Here is a 24,069-nt window from a genome sequence, read left to right as displayed (position 1 = left end):
ATTAATCGTCTTATTGGTCCGCATAAACTTCACGATTACTATAATATCCACTAGAAACTATGTATACAACGTTGTCCCTTTCGCTTGGTATATTAAATATACTATTAATTCCCTTCTTCTTCTTAAATTACTGATACTAGCATACCAGTATTAGTTTTCCATTTTAAATGCATGCTTATCTCCTTTAGTCAGTTTAGTTCTAATATTACTCGAATATTAGCCTAACATCTATCTTTCCTGCATGTAAGCGATCCTGCGGCAGGGCCCCGGTCGGCTGGGCAGGCGCAGGGCTGCGTCTCTGCCTGTGATCCGCGCGTAACAGGCCTTGGCTTGGTGTCTCATGGCCCACTTGGTGGTGCAGTTATTGCATATCAACGTCCAAATATTACTTCTCCATTTGAATCTCTTCATTGATTTGATAATCACAAGTACTACTGCATAATTACTTATCAGATAAACTTCTCAACAAGATGAACTTAATCGAACGAGTTAGGTCTTCTGCTGATTCTAGTTTTGATTACAGTGGACGGTAGATAGTAAGATACCTTGATACTGTGACATGCATTACTATAAGTGTTCCGTTTTCTTTTTTTTTGTTATTGACGTATAATTAAAGGTAGAAGAAATTGCGATACTCAAGGAAGCTCGTGGAATGAAAATGACAGTATCGGGAGATTGAAAAACAGATATCTGGTGATACCTATACATCTCTGACAAAAACGTTTTTTGGTCAACAGCGAATGGTGCATGGATAGGCTGTTAGCTGGTCTGTCTGAGAATTCTCAGCGCAAATAATAGCCCAGCCCCCCACAACAACAGAAATATTAAAAACTTTAATAAGTTACAATCTTTAAAATGCACCAGAATCTTCGAGATTCCACTTAAGAGTACACTACATACTACACTACATATGTACATTTGTATTATTATTATTATTATTATTATTGTAAGGCCTTGTTGCACTTTGACCTGGCATACATACATATATCTTTGGATCTTTGGACCGGCCAGTTGATGTGGTAGAACCAAAGAACCCTGTTCCTCAAAATGTTGAGGTCTCCTGCTCAATAGTGCAGAGCCTTCACATGTACAGAGAGCCCCGCATGAAAACGCAACCGAGTCGAGTCGGTGGGATTGACTCGGTACTCGCTACGTTCGGTCAGTTCAAATCAGCGACTCAAATTTCTCATTATATCGAATCGCACGACCAAAACGGACTGCCCGAAGCAGGTATCGTCATTTTTACTGTGGCAGATCCGAAAAGTTCACTTCACATTGAGTATGTTGCATGAGTATCCGTAGTGCTCGCACTCGGTTCGGGGTGATCCGGATCTGACTGAAGAAAGGATTCGTAATGATCGAAAGCTTTAAAGATGTATGAGTGTAGCTGTGTTTTTATGAATACTGTTGACTCATGAAGCATAAACCTACAAGAAAATATGGTGTTTACTCTTTTCATGTCTAATGCATACTCGTATACACCATTGATACTAGAGTTATTATAAATATTCAATAATGTTTCTTAAAATATTATTTTTCCCATATAGTTAATTTTCGATCCATCCATCCATCCATCCATCCGTCTTCTGTTCCAGATGCTCTGAAAATTAAAGAAATTATTAGTGATCTGGCCAGAACAATGTAATTTCAAAATAATACACAAACCATATCGATCCGAGAACATTATTTTATTGATGGCGTGTCAGTTTTCAATCTGAAATAGAAAACAAATTTCATAAATAACTTATCCAAATTACATTTAAAGTGAAAAAAAGGTTTTATAAGCTCGCTTCAGCTGATGCTGAAAAATTATCAAAGTTTCACTTTTCAGCGTCGTCACAAGATTCTTGTTAAAAATATACAATTTTCTACAAGAGTATGCCGAGAGAAGACATATCGTCTGCCGAGTGGAGACAGTCTGTCTGCTTTGACTACCTGTTGGGGATGCACACTATTGAAAGTGCTGAGGCTGGCTGGCCCCGACTCATCCATCGGATAAGAATCTGACTCAATGGATTGAAAATGAATGAATCAATTTCATACCAAAGCAAAGTTATTTTTTGTTTTTGTTTTTGTCTTAATGTCGGAATTAAGAACGCATCGGCCTTTTGGCTTTTCCACATCTGAAATATCAAGAAGATTAACCGTAAGATAAAGAGTTTCCGGTCAAACAAAATAAATGACAAAGCCAGATGGATACAGTGGTGGAACGGAATAAAGGTGGCACTGGTACTGGTTTTCTAAAGAGCATTTCTGCCATGAAAATGATCGGCTAAAGGACTGGTAGGTCATTTAGTACAATCCTTATAGAACTTTGGAAATATGTATGTTTATATAACATAAAGCTTCCGAGGGAAAGTCTATCTTTAATGAAAATTAGTCTGCTATTTCTGATGGGATTGTTCACTTATTGTGACAGAGCTGTGCTCGGATCGAACCTGGTCAAAATGTATCGAGTGTGTAGAGTAGCGGCACGACTTTTTCGGACATGCCTGTGTGGTGCGGTGCGGCATACATTTCAAAACAAAAGAACTCCTAAATGAAGCCCCAATGCATTGGAGATGTTGAACGGGCACACAAACCAAATAAACACGTCGCTTCCATACGGACCATACGGTCCCCACACTTCAGGTCCAGCTAATTAATGACGTTGCTCAGTTGGTTCCCTCTCACTCGATCAGCCCGACCAGGCCAGGCCAGGCCAGGCCAGGCCGAAAGGCAGGCACTATAGAGGGCCGCTATAGAGTGATGCCATTTTAGTTTTCGTTTTTCCTTATTCTCGTACTTTGGGGACGACGGTGTCGTAAGTGAAGTGCCAATAAACACGTGATTTACTTAAGCTGTGATCGAGGGTAAGGGAGGAAGAAGGCTGTCTCTCTCTATCTGTGTGTGAGTGTGTGTATGTGTATGTGTATGTGACAGTCAAAATCATGGGGCTTATCGCTTCCATCGGCCATCAAGATGCCGCTCATTAATTTTAAAATTAGGCGGGTTTTCAAGAAGAGCCAAGAAATGATGTCCACCTATAGCTTAAGTCGGACTAAACTGGCAGTCTCGACCCATTCCATCCCATCCCATCCCATCACATCCCTCCTGCGCAGTCCCAGTCCCAGAGTCGATGTTCCTCCCGGACCGACCGACCGACCGACAGGCCGACCCGATGCATTGCGACCGACCATGAGTGCATAAATTAATTAAGCCGCTCGGAATGGGAACGTGTCGACCTTTTGTCTGGCATTCATTGTGGAGAAGGCAGCGCAGCGGTGGAAGCAACCGCGCGATGGCGGCTTGGCGGCTCTCTTGCCCATGTCTCGGTTGGCCCTGGGCCTGGGCCCATCCATTGGTGGACCCATTCGATGTGAGTGCATGTGCCGGTGCCGGTTGCCTGTGCCGGGTGCCTGTGCCTGTGCCGGGGTCCAACCGGCTCGGAGGACGCTGTAAATTAAAAGCCGCGCCGCGGCTGGTCCTTTATGCAGCTCCGACCGACACGGGGCTGAGTCATTTGCATTTTGCCTACTGCCGGTCGGTCTGATTATGAAAGATGCTGCGTGGGTGATAAATGGTTGTGTCAGTGTCTAGGCCCACACCCCACCAGAATAACCATGGACAAGCAACGCCTTGCGATTGTTGCATTTTCGAATACCACATTTTCAACCCCATCTCGGATGCCGGCGCTCGTTAACCCCTTGCTGGGCCGTCGGTGGGAGATTAGCTGCCGTCCTGCCAAATTTATCTGTGTTCATCCCTCTGCTGGCTCGGTCACTGGGCCCTGACAAGGGCCATGGACCGAAGCCAAAGCCAAAGCCAAAGGCAACATCAACATCAGCATCAGCATCAACACAAATCTAATAGATCCCGATTGAGATTTAATTATTTCACTTAATTTTCTGGCTGAATTGATGCGGCCGACTTTGTGCTTAACTTTCATGTCGACGTCCTTTAACAAGTTAATGAAGCGAATAAATTTCTTGGCAATTATTTTGTGGATTGTTTTAATTGACCGCAAGACGTTTGCTTCTAGACGGACCCGAGACCCTGCTGCTGCTGCTGCTGCTGCTCCTGCTGATGATGCCCTGCCTGCCCGCAGATGGAAATGGAGATGGAACCAGTAGGAATCAAAGGATAAGGCGATAATTATCCCAGCTGGAGCTCGATAATTAACTAATTGGGCCAGACATTAAATCAGAAACTATGTAAGCCCAAGTGAGATATTCACCTGCCAGTCTTGAGTGTGTGAAATGTCTATTCATTTTTTGTGCAAACTGAGCAAACTAAGGAAATGGCCTTCTGTAATGCATAGGTAACATACGATACAGGCACTGTATAAAAGCAACCAACCTACTCCTAGCGAGAGCCATCATCAGCTGTATCTCCCTGTCCGGCCGGACTTTGTTTATGATGAGTGATTGTTATGAGTTGTCAAAAAGGCATGTGACCCGAGGTGCAGGCTCGTGTGTGGTACAGACCAGGGTGCAGGGCGGCGCAGAGCGGTGTGGGGTGGTGCTGGTCCCCGTTAAGCAGGAAATCCAGGCAGGATCTGTTAGAATATGCCGTCAACATATGCAAATGTTCACTTGTCTGGTGCCGGGGCGGGCTGGGGCTGCTGTGCTGCGCCGGAGTCGCGTTGAAGGTGGCATAAGTCGGTAGTAGACGACCGACCACCACGTGACGCCGTGCTGCAGATATATTTCAATATTTCCACCCTCGCGCACTCCAAGTGGAAACTTGACGGAGCACACGGTGCTGCTGGCTGTCGACACCGCCCCTCGATAAGAATCAACCCTGTTGTGGGTGCTTGCCTCGCCGAGAGTTTACTTTAATGTTTTGACAGTAAAATAAACATATCCAAGTACTGCTCTGCCCTGCTCTCCACATCGTAACATATGAGTATGAGTATGAGTATGGGAACGTGCATGGGTGCGTGTCTTTGTACAGGAGGCATACGGCTGCGCAGGCCGGCTTCCCCAGTGCGGCCCAAAGCCCATAGTTGTCAAATATAATTCATCATTCCATTGAAACATCAAAGCCGGGGCAGGCTGGCCCTGCACAAGGCCACCGGCATAAGTAAACACAAAGTCGCCAACAGCATCATTATCAGTTTTGGCTTTGACTTTGGCTTTGGCTCTAGCGATGGCGATGGCGATGGCGAGTGTGTTTTTGCTGGGAAGGAAGAGGAAGGGGAAGGTCCAGTACGTCTGGTCAAGTACGTCAAGTCAACGTCCTGAGTACCGTCTGGCTGGGGCCGTCGAAAGCACTGCCAACAGGGGCCAAGTGGCAGACAACACTATGGAGAATCTCTGAAATAGTCTGGCATTCTCGTTACAGGGATTACTTTAAATTGCGACTGGTAGCCACTGGAGCTACTGGGAAAAGCGGCCCAACACTTTACCGCAGGGGCAGAGCCAGAGCCAGAGCCAGAACAGAAACACTTTGGTCGAAAGATTCGCATGACGTCCTTTTAAATAATTAATGTCAATTAGAGGAAAACCTAACTTTGGCCATCAGTGGAAAAGGTACACGGACGAGTGCGAGTTATTCGTCCCGGAATCAGTACTCAGAACACTCTCACAGAAGGGCAGGTAACCTGGCGAGGACTGCCTGTATATCTGTAGCTGTCTGTCATAAATATTTTATAAGATCAATTACAAAGCACTTAACTTTCATGAATTTAATACGAAAGATGATGCTCCCCCTGCCGCTGATTCTGCTTCTGCTGCTGCTCTCCTCCTATCAATCTCCGTGCCTATATATAGTACAGCCAATACAGCCAAGTATATGCCAAACAATCAACACTCAACACAGGAAGAGCAATCGCTTTTCCCTTGTCGCTATCTTCCATGGGACAAGTGTAAGCCGGAAAATGCACACATATGCGCACACGGACGCCCCTCGTATGTTTTTGGCCTCGCCTCGAGTCCTAGTCCTACAGTCCATCAGTATCGGCCAGGGGCAATCCGTATATATTGTAGTAAATGGATAGTCATAGTCGCAGCAGCCTCACCAACAACCAACAACCAACAACCCCAAAAGTGCCACTTTGCTACCGGCTTGAACACCGACGGCGCCTTGTGCACGGGGACTCTACTCTTCTGGGGACTCTCTGCTGAAAGTGCCGTGATTTACTTCCCTTAGATTCCCGCAGTAAAGCAAAGTAAAATCCCAAATAAAATAAAATTAAATACGCATCAGGAGCACAAGTGCTTAAGGCCCGCGGCCAGGTCCTGTCCTATACTGTCCCGGTCCTTGTCCTTGTCCTTGTCCTCGTCCCCCGTCTGGCCGAGAAATCGAAGGTCCGTAGACGCTGATAAAAACAATATCAATACCCACTTGCCACTTGCCACTTGCCACGGACGAGGCACAAGCACTAAGCCCCAGTATCGGATGAAGCGGGCGCGTGCCGATGGCGGCACACACTGAATTCCCCCATTGATATTCATGGTCGATTTTGGTCTGATATTCGTATAAGCGAAAGCAGAAAACAAAACGGAACATACATAAATAAATAAAATTTATGGCAGCCCAGTCCCAGGCCCAGGCCCAGTCCCAGGCCCAGTCCCAGGCCCAGACACAGGCCAGCCTCGATGCAGCAACCTTCCCAATTGGATTGGGCCTCGATGTGTCGGATTATTTTCATTCCGTTCTATTGTTTGATTTGAGCCAAAGTGTATCAATCTTTTCATATGTTTCCCCAATCAATTTAGTTATCATTTGGTGTGGGCATGTACATATGTACATATAATAAGCTGGTTTAGTGGAATACGCTGACTAAGTAATGACTTCTAAAATGTTACGTCTTACCGAACTAAAATGTTCATAAAACTATTAATAGAGGATTATTTTTACCTTCAAACAAGAAATTACAAATAATCATTAATCATACAAAATATATAAATAAATAAATTAATTTAAAATTTAAAAAATCGAGTATTATAAAGATTAAATTAATTAGTTTGTAAGTCTTAATTAGAACTTCCCGAAAAAAGTTGTTTTTCTAAGGATTAATAAACAATAATAATGACGGGAAATGTATATTATCAGAGGACATAATGGCGTGCAGTGAATGCCTACCGAAACTCGGAAAATCTCGAAGTAGAAGGATTGATTTCCCCTTCTCCGAGACTTGCCAGAAGTGTGGGCATTGGTGTGCGTACACACTTATTAAGGGTCGAAAGTCGAAAGAGCTCTAAAGTTTCTGTTTATCTAAATGCTGCATTGTATTTCTAAAATGTCCCAAGAGATTTTCTGAGGCGTTGAAGCGTGCCACCCCGGTTTTGGGCCAACAAAATGCAGTGGTTTCCGGTTCGCCAGCGACCCGGCCGTCCTGCCCGCCTGCCTGCCTGGCCGGAGAGTGCGGTGGGTGTGGGCGTTGCGGAGGTATGGGGGGACGACCCGGCGAGTGGGAGTTAATTCGCCAAAGTCAGTAACCTCATCAAAGAACAGCTAGCTAACCGTCTGTCGGACGGGGCGTGCCCCGGGTGGGGTGTCGTCGTCTACCATCGCCACATTAAATTTGCGCCAAACGACGTGAGGCGCATATGTTTATGAGTCTCGTCGAGATTGAGTAGTCAGAAGAGTCGGTTGCGGCGGAGTGCCGGGCCGGGCAGGGCCTGCAGGGCCGGGGCATGCCCATGGTTAACCGAAAACGGAGCAGGACGCTTCGTGCATAAAAGCCTCATGGTCACCGTTCCTCTAGCCTGTAGCCTGTAGCCAGTTGCCTTTGCCGTTCGCCGCACGCTGCCTGCTAATGGATTTCGTGGCTGCCGCTGCCACTGCCACTGCCAATTGAAGGGTTAGGGTTGAGACCGCTTCGCAGCATGCTTTCAATTTACTTCCACTTCCACATCCACATCCACTTCCTCCACTAAGGGCTCTGCCCTGCCCCCCTCCGAACTCCTCTGTTACTGTTGTTGCCGTTGCCGTTGCTGCTGCTGCTGCTTTGCTGTGACTTACGCACCGTGAATGAATGCGCTGTTGATGCGGGGAGGGGGAGAAGCTTACCCGGGTCCAGGGCCAGAGCCAGGGCCAGGCCCAGGCCATGCCAGAGCAGAGCACGGGGGATGCCCTCGGAGGACGCCGCCGGGCGGCTATTGGGGTTTTTGGTGCACGCGACTTTCACACTAACGTAATAAAGAGCTCAACGACACTCAAATTGAATACGTCTCATGGTGCGAATGGCGTAATGATTTTCTATGTGGAACTCGATGCAGATAATGGTGCGACACCCACGCTCCCACTCCCACTTCCATTCACCCCCTCTCCTTCTATATATATTTCACCCCTCTTGATGGTCGCATCCGGATCCGGATCCGCACTCGCTCGCCCCATTCGCAGCCACCCCACGTACGTAGTGTCTGGCGGCGGCGGCGGAGGCGAGCTGGGCGTTTCGTTTTTGTTTTGTTTGCGTGGTGATAGAAATTAACCCCTCAATTGAGGTTGAATTTAATTTGGCGCAAAATGGCAAAGGGGGTGTGCTCTGTGTGTCCTGTGTGTGTGTGTGTGTCCTGTGGATGTGGATGCTCACATCGCCGCCCAGTTTGTACAGTTGAAAATGATATCGCTGTTAACGCTAAAGGGCCATTGTCAAATTGTCTCTTATTAATTATGATGATGCGTGTGCCGCTCTGCTCTCCGCTCGAAGGGGTGGTGTGGTGTGGTGTGGTATGGTGTGGAATGCAAATTTCGGGCCTTGGTATGGGTTTGGGATTGGGTCTGGGTCTGGCGTCTTTAACGTAATTTATTGCGTGATGCTCGGTGGCAGGCTTAGAGTGAAAAGTTAAGACCGGCAGAGAGAGCGTTGGGAGAGGTCCATGAGTGAAGTTGGAGTGTGTTCTGTTCAGAGCCTGCCTGCCAGATGGAAGGAGGCAGGAGACAGGAGACAGGGAGTGTGGAACATGCAGATAAGGTGGTATGCCATACTCTGAATGAATTGACTTGCTTGGGTGCAAAACTATGCATGGGGCATGGGGTATGGGGCATGGGATATGAGGCAGGGGGCACCCATGCAAAGTTTGCTTAATTTACTCCAGACAATGGAAGCCGCATGAACAATGGGCCACACAATGCCATAGAGGCCTTTGGCCACCCACTCCGGGATGACCACTCCACCTCCCACCATCACCACTTTTAATTCCATTCGAATGCAATTCGACAGCTGAAGTTTCAAGGGAATTCGACGTTAGACTGGCTCAAAATTTCTTTTGCCAAAGAAACTTTTTAATGAAACCGAACCGAAGATCCCAAAAAATAGTTGTTTCCGATCCGCTGTTTCTGTTTCGATTCATCTATTAGTTGGGAATCAGTTTGGGAAAACGCTGGGGGAAATTATCTTCCTTCTGCCTTGGGCCCTGAATGGCTCATTTAATCCAGCTAATTCTCCAGGTGCCTCTGTGCCTCTCTGCTTTCGAAGGAGAAGCCTCTCTTCGATGTGGATCCGGGCAGAATTATCAACAGGACTGAGGCCACAGATTCGCATCACATCCGTAGGGATCTATAATCCGAAATATATCCGAAAAAAGAATACTAATTCCCATGAGCATGGATCTAGCATTATGTAATCCCCCAAGTTTGATATAAAACAATGCCATACGCCCTGCCCTTTGAAATATTCATGCAGCTTCTTTTTGTACTCCAATCAGGTCCAATTTGAAAGCCCACGGTAAAGGGCAATTATTCACCGGATACTGTGGCTGATACAAAGGCAAAAAGCAGCAGACACCTGAGGTGTTGCAGGGTGCCACATCTCGGCGTTAGCTGGGTCCCTAAAGTGCCACAATTTATGCAGTCGCAGCAAGGCACAAAGCGCCTGCTGATCGAGTCGCAATTCGCGTTGGAATCGCCTTGGATCGCCTTGGAATCGCGTTTCATTCGCGGGCGATATTTCATTGCTTTATTAAGTTAATTTCATATATCACAACTGTGGGCGCCAGTCTCGTATAGAGGACATCTCCAGTCTCCAGGCGAGGCTGTGGCGCGCAGCTTGAGCTCGTTACTTTGATGCATTTGGGGCGTGCATCGGTCAGGGCGCGTTTATTTGTGGACGGACGCCTCTTGAGCAACAGCGGGACATTACTCGTACTTCACGGGCGATCCGTTCCCCTGTCCTCGTCCCCGGCGAACTCGTTCTGCCCGCATAAAACACATACATGGCAGGGGGGAGGGGGTGGGTTGACTTGAGCCAGTTCACTCTTTGAATCTAACTCTCAAGCAATGTTCTAGGACTCGATAAGATAGCTCCCTAAGCCAAAAGTTCAAGCAGGGCCCAATTGGCAACATCATTCAAATGATTTGCAAGGAGCCCCAGTCTCCCACCCCACCCACATACGAGTATATCCCTATGCTGAAACATCGAACATTGGAGTGCCAGAGTGGCAGCAACAGCAACGGCAACGGCAACCGCCCATTAGCCACATGCGCGCCTGCGTGACACATCGGCATCAATCAAAGCTTCACCCGTTCCCATGACTTATGCGGGGTTGGGGTTGGGTCTAACGTGGGGGTTGGGGTCACACGAACCTGTAGAAACGACTCTCTCTCTCTCACTCTGGGTCTAGGCGTGTATTGTATTTTCGTTAGGCTGGGCTGGCTGGGCTGGCTGGCTGTCTGTGCCTGCTGCGCCTCAAGCGCGTAAAAAGACATTTTGACAAATTCAAGTAGCGCCATCTACACTCGACTTTAATAGCTTTTATACTGCTTGTCACGATATTTCATCAGTCACAGGGCCATTGCCCAACCACGACCAACGACAACGATACAAAAATAAAAAAAATAAACGAAACGAAACGAAACAAAAAGAATGGATTGACACACATGGAAGTGGCAGTGGCAGTGGCAGGCAGCCGGGGCCAGGGAAAAGTCAAGGAAGACGGCGACACAGTAGCGCGAATTTTATTTGATGTTATTTCCATTTGAAAATGAGTTATTGACACATGTATCCACCCCCGAAAAGGACCAACCCGCAACCGCAGGACCAGGACCAAGACCAGGACCAGCGCCCCTTTCCCCATCCACAGATCTACTACCTACCCCCACCCTCCCGACTAGGCCAAAGGGCGGGGGGAAGGTGGGGGGTGACATTGCGTGGGAGCGGCCTGGGCAAAGAGCGCGCGCATAAATTTTGGGTGCCAAACACGGCTCCCCTTTGTTTTCGTAGCTGCCAGCCCCCTATTACACACTTGCCTTGATTCAGACTCTGCGATTTTCTTTTTCCTTCCATTTCCATTTCCCGATTTGATTTATTTTATTTGCTTTCTATGGCACCCGCAAGTGCTTCCACCCAATGCTTTGCTTTATTAATATCGTAGGCGTTGCTAGTAACGTGTGGGTGGCATCTACGAGAGGGGGGGCGGATTCATTATATTCCCACAAACAACGCCAGCAGAGAGCGGTTAATCAAATATCCCTTAATACGATAGTTATACTCGTACTCGTACTCCTGCCCGAATCCTGGCATAAGTTATTGCTCGTCCTTAAGGGGTCTGCGGTTTGTTTTCTGTGCAAATAGTGGCGCTTGTTTAACTAATTGTGAGATTTTCTGGTGTTTAATCATTGAAATCCCATCACATTTCGATTACCCAAAGATATTTAGCCATTTAGAATGAATTTTTTTAAACACATTTTGTCCTCAAATCGCATAGAAGATTTTTCCAGCATTTTCTTGCTTAAACGCACTTTGTCTGTCTTTAAAGACTGATGCTTTGTTCTATTCCTAGAGTCGGCAAATTGACTAAGACTTTGGAAATAGTTAGATGACTGATTGCTGAAGTACATACATACATACGTTCATAGATGAACGAACGGAGCTGATTACGTACGTGTACGCCACATTAGATATTCATACGTATACGAATACGCATCCGAATTGAGCTTCAGGGAGGGATGTGGGTTGTGGGATGTGGGTATAGGGGATTGGGGATGGAACGATGAATGTCCTGGAGCTTGGAGCCTGGTGCCTGGTGCCTGGTCCCGCCCAGCCACTGTTGCTGTCTGATAAATCACATATTTTCGCTGATCAAATCAATCTAATTGACATCACTCAAAATGATGGCGAAAAAGTTTCCACATTCTTTCTTGCAAAAAAATGCGAATAAATGAGTTCGCAGAGGATGAGGGGGCCACCTCTCAATCGTGCCCCGCCCCAGGCTCTGTTTTGGCTTAATGGTGGCTCTGTTTCGCCCCTTGTGGTGCGTTGCGGCCCCGTGCCCGTCCCCCATCCCATCCCCCAGTTGCCTATGCGGTAAAGCAGCGTGATTTATTTTCATTCCGATGCCACTGCCACCCAAATTCGACGCTCCGTCATCCTGACATTCGAATTGAAATGCAAATTCTGACGAATGTGCGCGCTGGTTGCGTCGCCCGGATGGAACACGGTCCGGGTCCTGGTCCTGGCCCGGGTCCGGGTCCGGGTCGCTGGAGAGGACGGGACGACGAACGACGACGGATTGACTGACGAATGACTCCCGGCAGTAGCGAGAGTAGGCGGTAAATGAGTGCGCTGCTACATGCCATGCTACCATGCCATGTGTGTTACTTACTTCTCTGAAATATGTACAGAGCCAGCACGGCACACACATGTGCGAAAAGCCCGCCACATAGTACATATACTCGTACCTATCCGTATCCGTATCCGTCCGTAGGGGTATGTGCGTATCATTTCACATGCATCCCACGCCATTTGAATTCAATGGCACATCTCATTTACTTTCGCATCATTATTTTTGATGCCAGTGAGTACCTAAGATGTTTCAGGACCGAATCCGATCGATTATTGGAGTGTATTGTTGTCACAGCAGCGGCAACATTGAACCCCTGAACCCCAGAACCCCTAAACAGCTAAGCCCCTAAAAGATATTCATGTTCCATGTGCACCTTTTGGGATAACACTTTGAAGTTTAAACGGGGGACTTAACATTCCGAAAATGGCAAAAATCCCATCTTAAATTTAAGAATCGTTCGTTTCCAACCAGAGAAACTCTTTCAGTAGTGCAGCATTGTTTGTTAATTACTCGTATTTGCAAAGCAGAGGCGAACTTACTAAAGGGAGCACTTTATGGTATACATATGTATTATATACATGTTCTTAGGTACGAGTATGTGTGTGGAAGGAATGTATGCACTCACCCAGACAAGTTCTGAACTAGGTTCATCCTCTGGATCTAATGAAAGCGGCGGCCAGCTTCATAAGTTGATACTCGTACAGCATCTGCGAAATATATGCAAGTATGTAGGTATTTTTTAAAACAGTGTCTGCTACCAGAGTGCGCCTACTTAAAGCCGAGCGGCTAGCAGAGCCCTTCCGTTCCGTCAGAGAGGGCACCAGCCACACATGAGCTCTTCTATCAGCCAGGACGTGGTACGTGGTGTCGGCCAGCATGTAAATGCTGCTTACAGGCGCACAGACAATATTAACAATTCCCCGCAACTTGGATGACACTGTGTCCTACGTATACATGTGTCTGTCTGGCTGGGTGGATCGTACGTGTGTGTGTGTGGCTGAGGATGGTGCGGCGAACATTCAGATATTATATGCACATAAAGTGCTCCTTTCCTTTCGTTTCGTTTCCATTCCATTCCTTCAACTGCAGCCGAGAGCAGGCAGAGGCGGACCCTTCCCGGTGCTCGGTGCTCGGTGCTCGGTGCTCGGTTGCCATGTTTGTGTTTTCGTCCTCGCCATAGTCGACGCCTCCCCCTTGTATACGTTAACAACTGTATCCCTTGCGGGCTGTCGACGACGTCCTCTTTGATGCCCTGTACGAAATGCAAGCAGTCCGTGTCCTTAAAGCATCCTAAAAGTATACCACGATTTTTGTAAAGTTATCCAAGGATCACATGGTTATTATTAGTGACATTCTTATAGATAAGCTTTCACGTCTGTAAATTCCTTCAGTACTTGATAGAAATAATACTGTTTTCTTATAAAGATAATGCTAAATATAAGGGTTAATATTATTGGGATTATTCAGTTAACTGTATGCCCTAACAGTCATTCAAAATCTGGACATTCTGGCCCATCTCTAGTCTGTACTCTCTACACATCCTGATATGCCCCGTGTGTGTGTGCGGGTGTGTGTTTGAGTGGGTGTGATCCTTGGACTGGCGCCGTGTCAGTGTCGTCGTCAGTTTCGGTCCCGGCGGTCCAGTCCAGAGTCGCTGGTGGAGGCAAAGTAAGTTGTTCAAGTGGCAGCTTAATTCGCATAAAATGAAAACACGCTGTCTACATTGTTCCTACAACTTTTCGAGTTTTTTATAGCCCTTAAAATGGCTGCTAGACAAAGGCTTAACAAACGGTTACGTTACTGTAGAATCTATGTACCATACACACATACTCGTACAAGTGTCCATACATACATACATAAACGGGTAGCTCTTGCTCTTTGTTGTGTCTGTGTTGGGGCATGTGCTTTGCCCTCTTGTATTCAGTGTTCAGGTATCTTGAATTTAAATGCCAACTATAATAGTGTGTACAACAGGCTCATTAAATGCGAATAGACACCGACAGTACTCGTGCCCACATACTATCCATATACATATGTGTATTCTCACTCGATATTAGCATTAATTGGTTACTAAATTGCCAAATGTTCTCCTTTAAAGATGCATATATGGAAATGAAGCGGAAACACAACACCCAGAAAAAAAACCCCTGAGAATCGAATAGTTACACTTTTGTAGATTTTAAAGAAAATGTACCTCTTTATACATATCAATTGATTTGCAGCGAGAGTGGAAATTTTAAAAGGAAAGTACTTTTACTTACATTAATATATTATATTTATTTTGAAGCGTTTAGAATGAATAGTTTAATACATCTGCGCTTAGCTCAAAGTAAATTCTATTCAATTTTACTATGTTTGGATTTAAAAATCGAATATTTCTGTGTGGTTTTTGTATGAACCCCCTGTTCATGTTGCTGGGGGTAATACTGTAATGCCATTCTCTTGGAGTATACTCTAAGTACATATATATAGATCGAGATTTTCCTATATCTATTATTATTTACAACACCTAGACCACAGACCACCAAAAGCAGAGATCAATCCATCGGGTTCTCTTCAGTTCGAAGCAGAGTCTAGCCAGTTTTCAGTGGGATTACTGATTCGCGACGAGGAGTGGCTCTCGCCACGAGAATATTGGATATGACCTCTTTTAATTTTGTTTTCCTCCTCTCGACAGCCGAAAGGAAAATCGATAAATGCAAATTCATTTTTATTGTTAACATTTAAATAAAAGGTTGCACTTCATGGACAGTACACAATGTACAAAAAGGGGGAAGGTGAAGGGACAGGGAAAGGGAATGCCACCTCCGATAAACCAACAGCAATGAAAGCAGTCACATTTTTTTGTAAATTCAATATTCTTCATCCGCCTACGCCAGACGAACTTTGCGGTCCTTCCCTCTCTCCACCTGACCAGCGGGAAACGAGAGGCAATTGAATTTAATGTTGGCCAATAGCCGACTACAGCATGTCCTGCATTAAGGACAGCTAGGACACTTGAAGAGTGCAAACCAAAGCACAAGCCATATGGAATATCTAACGTTTCAACGTTGTGATGCCTCATATTGTGTACAAATTGTGTGGATATTAAAGTTAAGGATGATAATAAAGACATTACATAGGAATTTGGCTAGAAAAAATGCACTTCCTGCAATTGGAGTCTGGTATTTTATAATAACAGCAGGGGCTGTGCTGCCACAAAAAGCGTGCCAACCGAATGAGCAGCTTAATCGCTGTCACGAACACTTAAAACAACAACAGTGTAGGGGCCGCTCCCGTGAATGAGGTTGGTTCCTTAAAAAGAGGAAAAGAGCAAACCTGTTTCTCAGCTGATCGTTCCTTTGCGTTTTTTGTTGCTTTTGTTACTTTTGTTGCTGGCTGTTTGTTGTTTGTCAGTGACACCGCTGGTCGGTTTTAATTAAAATTGTATGCTTTTGTAGGAGTCTCATCGCAGCACTAGCCATATATAACATATACGAGTATGTACGTATGCATCCTTGGGCAAGGGCCAACATAAATTCATTCTCAGCCATTTCCATTGGCTCTTTCAGATTTAAATAATATAATTTCCCCATTATGAGAATCAATTTGAGGCCGGTCTTTTTTACTGATTTAATTGTGAGAAAGGTTTGAGAGTTTTTGATAAATATGCTTATGTAGAAATTTGCAAGCTTTCGCAATAATTTACACTCTTAATCAGGGTTTTTAAGAGAAATGTGCAAGTGCGTGCTGGTGTTCATAAAAATGCATTTCGCTGAAAGTATTGTGGTTGGAAAACTTCACAGCGCCTAATCGTACGATGTGTAAGAGGATGGATGCCAACGAATGGAAAATTCTATTTCAGTTGAACACGAAACCGAGTGTTGCATGTTAACAGACTGCGGCGGTAGGCGGTAGGCGGCAGGCGGCGCCTCCGATTCGAGTAGGAATATTCAATTGCGCTCTAATTTCTTGCAAAAGATGTATGTACATTTTTTGAGATACGCAGAAACTGACCCAAAATCACACTGGCTCCTTGAAATTATACATATCATTAGAAAGGTTAAAAAGAGAACAAAAATTGTAAAGAAATCTATTTTCATCGGCTTCCATCAATCGACGATATGGTATACGCTCGTAGTCTAGCAGTTCCCACACCCAAAAGCAGGCAATGACCCTTCATGTAGGTCCAACTTCTTGCTCCACTGCACTTGGGTGCAATCCGGTCGGTCGGTCGGTCGGCCGGTCGGTCGGTTGCATGTGGCCCAACTCGCCGTCGCAGAGATCTGCGGTGTTGCAGTTGCAGTTGCAGTTTAGCGGTTATATTCAGCATAAATGAATAAGTAATTTATTTTTATTATGGTGCAAATTGCGAATTGAATTGTTTTTAATTATTCCATACTTCGTCGGCTGCTGCCGCCAATTTTTCTTAACCGCAGACAGGACTACCCAGCCGTTGAGTAGCACCCCAACACCACGCCTTATGCCATGACTATTTGCCATAGAAAAGCAAACACAAATCATACCTTATTTAGATATCAGAATATCTGTCGGAAAAAAGCCCAAGAAATGGCAAATATTGGCAGGTTTTGAGCACAAGTGCAAGATATCGACATCTGACATGTGGTGTGTGGTGTGCACTTAACACATACTTTAACTTAATACATTTTATGGCCAACTTCAGGGCCTACACTACTGCACCACTACTCAGGGAAGCCTGCCTTCTACTGCGGCAACAGTATGCTAATTTTTAGGTTACGTGTGCGCTTCGAAAGATATTTTTTCGTTCTCGGCTTCTTCTGCCTTTCTGCCTCTCTTTTTTTTCTGACCATAACAAGACGGTGAGCGGTGAGTGAATTGCCGCTTCCTCGCCGGCTGCGGCTTTCCCGAACTAATTAAAAATTCCAGCGCCTCAATTGCAAAAATTGGTCCCTTATCGGTTGTATCATCGACGCCACGAACGAACGCTTATATATAGTACGAGTACAACTACGAGTATGAGTATGAGTATGAGTACAACTACGAGTCGAGTATGATGCGCTGATGAATAACTGCCTAGGCTAAGGGTGGCTAAGACGCGGTCGAGACGTGGCGGCAGCGGATCGGCGGCGGGGGGGAAAATGGTAAAAGTACATTTATGAATATGATTATTTAGCTCATGATAATTTTTTGTTGTTTTTTTTTTGCTTCTTTCTTTCTTTAGCTTTATTTTGCAAAAGCGACGGAGGCGTTTTGCGAAACAATTTCTGTTTATGGTCCCAGACACGCGACGAACATATAGCGTGGTCTTCCATCATAACAGGAGCGAGAGAAACCTCTTGGGAGCTGGAGAAGGTCTGTTCAAAACCCATTGAATGGAACTGCCTCACTTTTTATGTACTCCAAATCAATTCAATAGCGTAAGAATGCCTGTGTTTACTCGTTAAGTTCTGACTATTAAGCACAGGTGGTCTCTGCAGATACAAATTCGTGGGGACCATTTGTTAGGACAATTGTATTGCATTGTATTAAATCTTGTGAAATATTGATTATGCTAATGAACCCTTTGACATCTTGAATTTCAATTAAATTAAAGAAAATGCCTATCAGTACACTCAGAGAAAAATGGCACAGCTCAAAAGAAACACACCCATTATTCAATTATGTATTCGGGGTTTTAAGTACAAACAAATTAAAATTAAACGGAATTCCCTAATAAAAAGTCTTTTTAATATGACACAAATGTAATCTAAATATTAAAAACTTTAAAATAAATATAATATATATTTAATTTGTAGCAAATATATTTAAACTTAATATGTGAATATTTAATTTAAATATGAAATATATTTAATTGTAAAATTAAACATATTTAAATCAAATATTTGTGTAATCAAAATGTAAATGAAAACAATTGTTTTTACAATTTCCACACTCGGATAAAATCTGTTGGTAGGCATTTTTAAATCTATGAGTAAATATTAATATTTCAGGTGTTTTTTACTCTGGGTATAATATAAATACTATATCCACTATAACATTATTTGAAAGAGAAACTATAAATAGTACCCGCAATTGAAACACTACTAAATGTATTATTTACCTGAAAATGAACTGTCTTCTTCGGGCCAGAAGTGAAGGGGGCGGGGGCCGGGGCTGAGGTGCCGGGTAGCAAAGTCCACGCTGACGGGTCACTTGTAATGCTTCCACATACACGAGGGAGGTCGAAGCGTTATACAGCGCCGCCGTTATACAGAGACGCTGAAAAGCACGTGACAGTAAACTTGAACACTCAAAAAATTTGTTGCGTAGTACTTTGGCACTTTGGCAGCGGCTTGGCCAAAGGTGAATGCTTGAAGCAGTCTGTCTCTGGTAAGTAAACATGTCGAGTAGCTAATGGCAGAGACCTGAGGGCCTTGGGCCTTGGCCCAATCAGGGGCACGCACTTTGGGATTCACATGCTACGATATCTATCACTTCCTCTGTTGTCAGTCCACAATCGAAGACGATGAAGGCGATGAAGACGATGACGACGACACCACATCCATCCCACCCTGCCGCAAGGCAACCTGTTCCGTGCGCCCGCCCGCCGACTGGGTCGTGGCGAGGGTCGCTCGCCTGTGCCTGTGCCCGTGCCTGTGCCTATGCCTGTGCCTGTGCCTTGCGCGCCCACTCTCGTCCATGATGTGCGCATTACCGAGCTCGAGAGCATACTAGTCGTGTTGCATGTTCGCGCTCGCTCGCTGTGCCGCACTTAGTTCTGGCTGCCGCAGTCGGTTGCAAAACTGAGCGGGGGTTGCATGGCCCACGGGGCGCATGGGCAGTGGAAACAGGTTTCTCCTGCCGTGTGCGAAAGGGACGGACGCACAGAGGCAGTCACGGTTCGCACTACTCTTTCCAGCCAGAAGGTGGCCTGGAACAGGCGCAGAGGGGAAACGCTCCGCCCCTTGGTGCAACGGAATGGATGGTGGCATACCCATAGCCATAGCCATAGCCATAGCTATGGCCCATGCTTCCACTGTCTTGGTGTTTTTGGGTTAAAACTTTTGCTCATAGACTTGGCAAGGTTTTAATTAGTACATGTTCATGGATCCCGAAATAAATACCCCCGATGTGTGTAGTATATATGTATATATATTCTTCCTTTCAACTAAATGTGGAACATTGCCATCTATGTGCACTCTACATCCTGTGATCCTTTGTAAAATGTTTTTAAAACTTCGATACAGGACGGGGACCAGGACCAGGCCCAGGCCCAGGCTCAGGCACAGGACCCCTTATGCCACCTATGCCACCTTCTTGCCAAATTTGCCATAAAAATTGTGCATAAAGTTGACAGCTCGACTGATTAAAGAAGCTGTACATCGATATCGAGTGCTTAAATAATGCCAACGTTGCAACGTGGCCCCAACCGATCCGAAAACAAGCCTGCAGCAGCAGCAGCAGCATCCCGTGCACACACAAAACTACGGTGGGGGGGTATGCATGTTAGACGCTGGGCGGAGGGGGAGTGCACAGAACATGAGATAATCAGGCAGAGGCTCAAAAGGGGCCTGCCTCGCCGTACTCGCCGTCCTCGCCGGCCTATCCTGCGCTACTCTCTGTCGAAAATTGCATCCATGTCATGCATGCGCATCCATTCATTACCTAGTGGCTGGCTGAGTGGTCGGTCGGAAGACGACAGCGTTTGGCGTTTTGTATCCTCAGCAAATATGCCGTGTTCGCATGTTATCCCAAATGTCCCTGAGTGCTCAATGGCACCCGCTGCTCCTGCTGCTCCTTCGGCTCCTGCTACTCCTCCTGTCCTGTCCTGTCCTGTTCTGTCCTCTCCTCTCCTGTCCTTGCCTGTCCGGCCAGACAGTGTGTACTTTATTTCACCGAACGAACAAACATCTTGTCGAACGAGCCAGCAAATGACTTTTCTGGTCTCAACTTTCAACCGTTGTCCTTTCTGCATGTCCATTCTATTTTTCCTTTTTTTATTCGTTACCCACTAATAATAGTAATAGACTAAAAGGTTTTAGTCTGCTCGGTTCGCATGAAAGAACACTAATCCTTGCTAGTCCTACTTATCAATAAAAGCAGAGAGCCACAGAGCTCTTAATTTCCGAGTAGGACGAAGGTAATTGTTACAATGTAAGTCCATCCATATGAAAAGTTCGCATATGATCGGAATTCAATTTTTCAAAGGTGAGTTCTCTTCTAAAAAAATGAAATATGGACTGTTGGACTTGCAACTCATTTAGATAGTTTAGATAGTTTTAGAAGATAGTTTCTATGTCAGTTATGGGATGTAATGACCCGATCTTGGAGCTCAAATTATTCTACAAACTTGCCGCAAAAATGTTGGTACATTGTGGCAATACAACAGGTGTTTTATGCCCGGAATATATAGTAAAGATCCACCTTTATTAATCAGGGAAAACGAATCTTTCTAAGCTACTCTTAGATCTGTTTGGATCAGCTTTTGAGCAGGGTTTCACGAAGATTGGATAGTTTCAAATTGTTGTCAAAATGCTCACGCAAATTAAATGAATGTTTATTTCGATAGGCAGCTCTTCACTGATAGTTTTCTAGCCCAAATATCTTGGCTGGCCGACAACCATATTGCAAAATTATCGCTATAAGTTTTCATAGCATTTCCCCTAAGCGCACACAAACTGAACATTCAATGTATTTAAATAATTGATTATGAGATACTCAGTCGCAATATCGCAAATGTAGCCAATTCACTGTCCGGTCAACGATAGTTTTGCGTGGAGCTTTGTAGCTTGCCCATGATCTCCAGTCCATGATCCCATGATGGCGAACTCTCGACTGTGCGACTGTTTGTGGCAGAATATGAGAGCGAGATGTTGGCCAAAGCCAGGTACACGGGCCGGGCAGGCACTGTCTGGCCAAGAGACAGCCATCGCTGGAAGAAACATGAGCCAAATAAAAAGCCCATTTGCACACAAATTTACTTCCAAAATGCCTAAGATGCGCATCATTCAAACTGAATGGCCGTGGAAGTGGCCGTGGCAGTGGCCCGGGAAAGGGTATGGGTATGGGTATGGGTATGGGTACGGGTACGGGTACGGTAACTGGACACCGGATGCAGATAAATCTTTGGGTTGCCGACCAGCCCGAGAGCGAGAGCGAGCCCTGGAAGCAAGTGCGTTGTCAGGCCAGAGGCCCAGCAGCCACCGACCGCCTTCGCTGAGGTTGAAGCTCGATCGGAATCACGAGATAAGCGCGCTTGCCACAATCCCTGCCGCTGCCGCTGCCCCTGCCGCTGCCCCTGTCACTGTCCCTGTCCGTGCGGACTGCGACAAACTTAATTGCGCCTATTCCTGCATTAATTGTACACACACGCGCGAAGCCCCTGGCTACGGCGATCCCCAGCCTGCTCCTGGCCGTCGGAATGTGTTAATTAAATATTTAAATTATTCGTACATCAAGCCCCAATGGGATCCTTCATTGCTCGAATATCGCTGATGCAGCCAGCCAGAGTTTACAGACGCGGCACGCACGAGGCGGAGGCAGCCCCGCCCCCCACCCCCGACCCCCGACCGCCCCACTCAGCCCCAGCGCCAGTCCGCTCTTCCTTCCAGGATACGTACACTTTTTGTCTAGACTGTTTTGCGGTCTGCAGCAGCTGCTGCTGTTGTGGAGCCTAAAGCTAACCATGTAACCAGGAGGCCCTGGACACTCGGGTTCGATCAGCGGCGATTTTTTATTTTACTATTTTTTGCAGCAGCATTTGGTAAATGCAAAAATGGCGACACGCGTCCTTTTGGGCAGAAGCCACAAAACAATTTCAATTTTATTTTTACACGTATCAGTCCCGGAGCCAACTATTTATAGCCAACAGTGGGTGGGCGGGGCGGTGGTGATAGGGGGGGGGGATAGTGTCCTTGCGATGGAACAACTCAATTTAAATATATTAATTAAATGTACTCTCCTATGGCGTCCGACTGCCGTGGGACTGGACTGCCTGCCGCATGCCGTTTGCCGCCTGCAAATTGTGCAGTTTTGTACTCCACTTTTCGGGATTTCCTCAGTTGATTTTCAGCCTGGCGGCGCCCCAACAGCCACCGACAATCGACAACCGACAACCGACAATGCAACTGCAAAACGACGACAGCCAAGCAATAAACATGTTGGCCATCAATGCACATTTCTGCATAGATAAATTTCGAAAATACTTACGATAGAGGTATTGGAGGTACAAATTAGAGCTGCGGGCCCCAAAGCTCGGCTCCAGCTCTCCAGCTCCCCAGCTCCAACTCCATCATCAGGAGCATTCAGCCGTTTAAAAGCCAACCACATACACGGGCTCTTGTGTCCATGCGCTAGTGTATGTGTGTGTGTGGGTTGCACAACCGCGGAAGTTGCAAGGTCCACGTTCGTACACCCGGGTGTAACCAGCGGCGGAGGCAACTACCGCGGCCGCCCTGCAGCGCCAGCCAGCGCTCTAGAATGAGTTATAGAGCTTGTTGGCGATTTTATTGCCACAGCGCAGCCATAAAATATGGTAAATTATAGCGGTTTGTTGTTTTGGCCATTTTGTAGCCGAATAATGTTCTACGTGTGCGTCCTCAAGCCCCAATAGACCTGTTCATGTTTCAGTCCCGTCCCGGATTCGTTACACACGCCCACAACACAAATGTGGTCTTGTCAAATGGAAACGCGACAAGTCCCTCTGTTTTGCAGGAACAAACTAAATAAAAATAACTGAACTGAACTGAACTGAACAGGCCATAGACCGTTATTGCTCGTACTATCTTAATTCTTTTGCATCAAATACTACTCTTCCATCTGAGATTCTAACTTCTAATCCTAGCTCTAAGAATAAGAATAGTTATACTTTCAGTTCGAATACTTGACATTTTTGTATCCCAAGTCCTGTCCTAGCACTTTACATAGTTTTTGGTCAGATGTCATAGGCTCTGAAGGTAGTTCAATCGAACAGTAGAGATTGCACACCAGGCAAACAGGACGACTACATTTATCCCAATTAATTGCATTTTACTGCCAAAAAATAATGAAAAAAGATCTACGTAGGTTCCCCAATCAATTAAAAACTGATGCAGGCCTGCCCTTGAGCACTGTCTACTGTCGTATGTATTAGAAACGTTTTATTGTTCCTGACTTTTCAATTACATCCGCATCCACCCCCAAAGCATCGCATCCGATGCTGCTGTCCGTGGTGCAGCATTCGTAAAGTGTGGAATCCCCCTTGCCACAGTGCAGCGATGGGGCAATTGTGCGGAAAACCCCTAAACATGTTTCGGGTTAATTTAAAATGTGGCCCAGCCAGCGATTCGCACAGGACAAAGCCCAAAATTAATGTTGTCATTTTCCACTCTGCGGATAAAATAGCCAGAGAGTCAGCAGCAGCAGCCGACAAAAGTCCATGGTGCACCATCGTCTCATAATGATCCGGGGCTGGGGTTGGGGTTGGGGATGGGTTTGGGTTTGGGCTTGGGGTTGAGTCGGGGTTTGGGGTTTGGGGGTTGGGGGAAACGGAACAGAACAGTTCCAGTTGCAGGCGGCAGTTGCATCCCAGACTGTGACCATATGCATTTCCGAAAGAGTGCAATTGACTGCAGATGCTACCGTGATTCAAACAGCTAAT

The 24,069-nt window shown here is 46.0% G+C and overlaps 1 long non-coding RNA gene across 1 annotated transcript; it reads right to left on the bottom strand.

Moving 5' to 3' along the window:
• Nucleotides 1-1,550: 1,550 nt before the first annotated feature.
• LOC26532011 (uncharacterized) lies at nt 1,551-19,182 on the bottom strand. Its single transcript, XR_001453121.2, has 6 exons — nt 18,765-19,182; nt 18,553-18,710; nt 13,264-13,781; nt 13,117-13,198; nt 1,666-1,714; nt 1,551-1,600 (listed from the first exon to the last, which is right to left on the bottom strand). It is a non-coding gene; the product is annotated as an uncharacterized lncRNA (long non-coding RNA).
• Nucleotides 19,183-24,069: the final 4,887 nt, after the last annotated feature.

The sequence above is a fragment of the Drosophila pseudoobscura genome, chromosome X, assembly GCF_009870125.1.
Source record: "Drosophila pseudoobscura strain MV-25-SWS-2005 chromosome X, UCI_Dpse_MV25, whole genome shotgun sequence".
Classification (NCBI taxonomy): domain Eukaryota; kingdom Metazoa; phylum Arthropoda; class Insecta; order Diptera; family Drosophilidae; genus Drosophila; species Drosophila pseudoobscura.
Note: the sequence above shows the minus strand (reverse complement) of the source record. Positions and strands in the feature narration are given on the sequence as shown.